This window comes from Oculina patagonica, chromosome 7 (genome assembly GCF_052425735.1).
Source record: "Oculina patagonica isolate OP01 chromosome 7, crgOcupat, whole genome shotgun sequence".
Taxonomy (NCBI): Eukaryota; Metazoa; Cnidaria; class Anthozoa; order Scleractinia; family Oculinidae; genus Oculina; species Oculina patagonica.
The window spans coordinates 9,754,052-9,760,051 of record NC_135764.1 but is presented as its reverse complement, the minus strand read 5'-3'; positions in this window follow the sequence as shown (position 1 = coordinate 9,760,051).

The window sequence follows — 6,000 nt, the reverse complement described above, 5'->3', positions numbered from 1 at the left end:
TCGGGCACCTACTAGCCCACTCTGTTAGTACGTGGAAAAAAAAAACTATGTAAAAAAATTCCCCCTAAGGTTGTTTAAACCTCAAAACGACATGAATTTGTTTATTGAAAATCTGATGACTCTTAAGGTCTCCGCACACGTGGGGATAAGACGCAGGGACATGTCGCAGTAACATTTAGCAGCAACAAAATCATGTGTTGATCACACTGACGGAGCATGTAGCAGGGACTTGTAGCGGGGACATGTAGCAGCAACAAAAACAAAATGTTTTATACACAGATAACTGTGGCCGGACATGCCCCAGGACATGGCACTTCCCCTTGTGTGTGCAAATAATTTTTGGCACGTGCAACACGAATTCCTGCAACATTTTGTCCCTGTGACATGTTGTACGAGGTTCAACGAGTTGAATTCCGCGCAACATGTCGTAGGGACAAAACAGCTTCAAAGTTCGTGTTGCGCGTGCCAAAAATAATCAGCACATAGGAGTGGACGTGTCGCTGCGACATGTCCCTGGAACATGTCCCGCTACATTTTCGTACGTATGTACATATTGTGATTTTGTTGCTGCTACATGACCCCGCTACACGTTCCCTAAGTGTGAACAACGCATGATTTTGTCGCTGCTACATGTCGCTGCGACGTGTCCCCAAGTTTATTTACCTATGCATTACCCCTGGAGACCAGTGGAAATACAAACTAATTATACATGCTGTTTCAAACAGACTCTGACCAGGACAACAGAGGGTTGACGAATATTTAGTTTCTTATATTTTTTATAACATCATTTTCATGATGTTTTTATAATATCATTTTCATTTCTTATATTTTTTATTAACATCGTCATTTTGGAATGGCGACATAAGTCCTTTTCTTTCATCGCCGCCAGGATCTGGAACTCAATACCACCATTTGTAAGGGACGCTAGCGATCTTTTAACTTTTAAACGATTACTAGGTCAATATTTTAGGTTTTAATATTTTAAAATATTTTTGTTTACATTTCCTAACCAATTCAGTATCGTACTAATCTGTGCCAAGCAATCAGATAATAACAGAAATTTGCCTTAATTTTGATCTCCCATACCAAGACCTTAGAGTATAAACCGCTAATAAAACAAAAAACACTTGATAATAATTATCTGAGGTTATACACCTTGCAGTATTAACGTACTAACGAACTTGATAACAAACTCCATGTCGTACTAAGGATTTTTACTGATCAACATAGAAAATAAGTTCACAAGGGTTTGTTCCCAAAACGTTTTTTACTGTACAGAGGGTCTGTATATTGACCTGTAACTTGTATACCGTATTGAAAAATTCAGAACGAACCGACTTCTGCCCGCTACCATGATATCATGTTGAAAACTTAGCTCGTTCGAAACCGTAGCAAAATCGTTAGAGACATACAAGATACAGCCGTTTACTGGCAGTCTTTGAAAATCCTGAATTTCGTCAAAATGAGCCAAAATAAAGTTTTAAAATTTCCTTTATCAATATGGTTCTTATCTTTTTATTCAATTCTATGAACTGCTTTTATGCAGTACTGTCCACAAAGATTTCAATTTCCTCAAAGTTTCGGGACAAATGGTACAAAATATTTCGTGCAGAATGTAATTTGATTAAGCGAATGTTTTCACGTCTATAAATACTTCAAGCAGTGAATTAAAAACCGTTTTGTTTTCATCGATGAGAACCACTTTCAAATAGTTAATGCATAAAAAAATAACAATCAGATCAGAATACAATAATTATTAATGTAAGGTCTCGCTATTATGTCTCGGCAGAGATACTTCTTTTTTGCAAGTTAAAATGTATGCAAATTTCGTGTGAAATGTAATTCGATTCCATTGTCTTGTTTACAAACTCTTTCTTAAGAAAGTTGTATTTTCGTGAATAAAACCCATTGGCCTGTTTTGTTTTCCTGATCATGTTTGTCTGTGATTTTTACAAAACATGTGGTCTTTTTTTCGGAACTTTAAGTTGTACAAAAATTCCTATTTTGAACACAGATGTCACTTCCGGAATTTCTCATCTAAAATTCAATTGGTATTTAATTATAATTATTCGAAGTTTTCATTTTCAAGTCATCTTTTCATTTGATAGCTTTACTGATCTCGTAAAAAATTCCATTCAAGTTCACACAAATACTGTACATTGCCAATGTTTTGCTGACGTCTTGAGAAGTGTCTTACTAACGTCACTAGTGAAATCTAAAATATATCCAAACCAAGTTGTGCAAACATTCTACTCTTTGTGACAGGCGACTTTGACGCCCAACTGTGCGGAAATGAAAATCGACATACTTCTTGCTAAATATATAAAAAAATAGTTTTAAAGTGGAGTCCGCCTCAAAAAAATGTACCGCCAGATCACACTGCTATTTGTAAAAACCAGCAAAGCGTCTAGTTTCCAAGTTTCCCACAAAAACATTGCGTGACATGAATGACGTTACCCCTTTTATTTACAAAAATAGCTTCAACTTGTCAAAGCAACTACAGTTTCACAATGGTGATTATTAGTACTTTACCCCTTAAGCTTTTTTCTCTGTCCTCCCGCCGAAGCAAAGAAGAGAACCAGATTACAGATTAGCCCAAAAGTCGACCTACAACGATTTACTGTCAAAACTGAAATGAACCCGATTGGCCCAGGCTATCCCCGTCATTTTTAGCCGACAGGAGACTATCGTCTAGGACGACCAAAGGGTAAACTATAAATCGGCCACGCCCGATTAATAAATATTAAGTAGGACTTAATAATTAAGACTAAAGTTCGAGTTTAGCCCTCATGAATGGCTTTGTCTGAAGATGGCAAACAGTCTATGTTCATCAAACGTTAAAATTACACTGTTTGTGGATGGTACAACGACGCCTTGATAATACTGTGGTCATTGAAATATAACTAACAAGCAGCTATTTCAAAAAGAAATAGTGTTTCGTTTCCAGATTGCGGAAGGATGAGAATAGTGTAACACTAAGGATTGATGGGTTTGTGGTTTACTTTAATTTTGAGAAGGTCCTAGTGTATGTTGAATTTTCCGAATTTATGCACGAGTGAAAAATGAAAAGAAGAACTTCATATTCAGTTTAACACCTACTGTCCATTTTATGTAAAGGAGACATAAACTACGTCCTGATGCAGTTTGACTTTCAAGAGTTCAAGTAACACACAAATATTTCTCTTTATAGAAATAGCACGTGTCTTTCTCTCCAAATTAAGTTAAGTGAAAGGAGCTTGTCTTTATCGTTTTTACTCATCCAGTGAAAATTAAAATGATTTTTTTTTTATTTCTGCAGAACACTTTTTGCTTAAAAATGGCACCTGATAGCATAACTTTGAACGTTACATGAATGGAAAAATAACTTACAGAAAATATTTAAATATATTCCTATCAATGTGGGGAATGGTTTATTTTTTAGGCTTTTTGAAACAAACAATCCTAAAACAAATCAGTTCCATAAATAAAGTGTTTTGTGACTACTGATCTCTGATAAAATGCAAAACAACGCTTAAATCGTAGATTAAATTATTACCTTTTGACAAAAAGCTTGAGGTATATACTTCTCTGAGTTGATCACATGCTCAAATCAAATAAATGCCAAATTAAGACAAACCATAACCCCGGTCGACAAGAACAGAGATAAGCACACTGTTTCGAAGCCATTTCTTCAAAATCAAATGCCTGTTGTCACTTTACAGACACGTAAACAACCAGGGCAAATTAATGTAAAAAAGCTACCATACACAGATTTTTAACCGGGATTTTTAATTAAGCAAAATTCAAGTTTAAAGTTTTATGTTATATGTTATATGTAGTCATACCAGGATTGTATTTTGGTCGATCCGCGCTGCACGCTCTCCCGGCAAATATAAAAATATTATCTCCACAGAATAAGAGCTAATAAGACACAGCCAAGTTGCTTCTGTTGTCAGTGTAACACTGATAATAACGATTTGCATTTTGGCGATACTGTGGAGTTTCGATCAGACCGCGATGGCTTTGAATAATCCAAATAATGTTTATATCATTATAATTTAATCTCAGAAATCTGCTCCAGCAGTTGCAACGGTAGTTAATGTTGAGCGTTACATCAACTAAGGAGACGAATTTAGTTCGACACGGCAGTTGCACACCTTGCTATACGATACTGTCCATACAAAATTTAAACTTTGAACAGAACTTGACTGTCTTCTTTTTCGTTCTCAACTTTCCGTGCAGACTCGAATGTTTTTGCGACGCACGTGACACTGATCACGCAATTCCGGGTACATCCACGCGAGAACCCACGCAATTTTGCGTGTATTCGCGCTGTTTGTGACGTCGACGATGCCGTGAATTTTCCTGTACAAATAGAATAGGGCAATTTCCCACATTTATACATTCCTCTGTTACATGAAGTGAAATTAACTTTGTAACTCGCCTGTAAATATGCACTTCTCTTTGTAGTGCACTTAAGCTCTACCGTGCGAGCAAACACGAGATACGCCAAGTCATCCCGTTTTTCTTTGCGCTTGCAAACACTGGTTGGTGGAAATTTACTTCCGTTTCAGAATAATCATATTAAACGCTACGAGAGCTTTCTCTAGTTTTCTTACAATACATCGCTTTAATCAAACTTAAAACAATTTCAGTCGTTAGATATTTCTGTTTGCAACGAATCTCAATATTTTTGGTCATGCTGAGGAATATATTTCCGATATTTGAAGAACATGTTTTTACGAAATTAATTGCCATCGGTCATATGTATTTACTTTGTGGTTACGACCGTTCTTGTGATTGGATAGCAGCCACCCGTGCGAGCAAACACGACAAGTCATCCCGTTTTTGTTTGCGCTTTCAAACACTGATTGGTGGAAATTTACTTCCGTTTCAGAAAATCGCTAGAATGTTGACTTAACAATTAAACGCTACGAGAGCTTTCTCTAGTTTTCTTACAATACATCGCTTTAATCAAACTTAAAACCATTGCAGTCGCCAGATATTTCTGTTTGCAACGAATCTCAATATTTTTTTATCATGCTGAGGAATATCTTTCCGATATTTGAAGAACATGTTTTTATGAAATTAATTGCCATCGGTCAAACGTATTTACTTTGTGGCTACGACCGTTCTTCTGATTGGATAGTAGCCCCCACTGTGTAAATAGTTCACATCGAAGCCAAAATAATACCGTATCGTTTCTGAGGAAACGAAACAAAAAGCCTATTTTCTTGTGTCGGTACAAGGAAATTTAATGCTCGGTTGTAACTATGCGATGGACTGGCATCCCATCCAGGGTTAGGTAGAAACACTCCTAGTTGCTTCATGCTTCGCGTACGGTAAGCGGGATAAGTTTCCGCTTGATGGCAGGCTCGTACCGTATGTATTCGATTAAGCGCCCTGGGCGCTTATTAAATCTTTGTAGCTTATTAGAGGTGGCGCTTATTTGAGGCTGAGCGCTTATTAAATTTTTAGCAAGTAGTAAGTTTATTTTGCAACGAAACATATAACAAAACGTGCATATGTACAAAATCAAACTTTTAACGTTGTTCATTGAAAGTTTCTGTAAAATACTAAAAAAATCTCGTTTTGGGTCATGTTGACAAAAGTAGTATTAAAAGGCTTTTCCGAAGATTAATTGTCACTATGGGGTCAATACTGTTCTTGTATATTCAGTTTTTTTTAGAGGAGTGGGGCGGGGTGGGCGCTTATTCGAGGCTGGGCGCTTATTTGAGGGGTTGGGCGCTTAATCGAATAAATACGTATAAATAGTATGTTTTTTTCTTTATTTTCCTTTACTTTTGTGTGGTTTTCTATTTTTTGTGAGGGGGGGGGGGGGGGGGTGGGTGTTTGGTGGTAATTTATCCACCACTGCCACCACATAGAAGAACATAAAAAAAATATAATGCTTAATATGGTTAAAGGCAACTTAAGCCTGGTTTCCATATGATCGCAGACGATCGCAAAGGATCGCAGACGATCGCAGAATTGTAGGTTCTGCGATCTGCGATCATATGG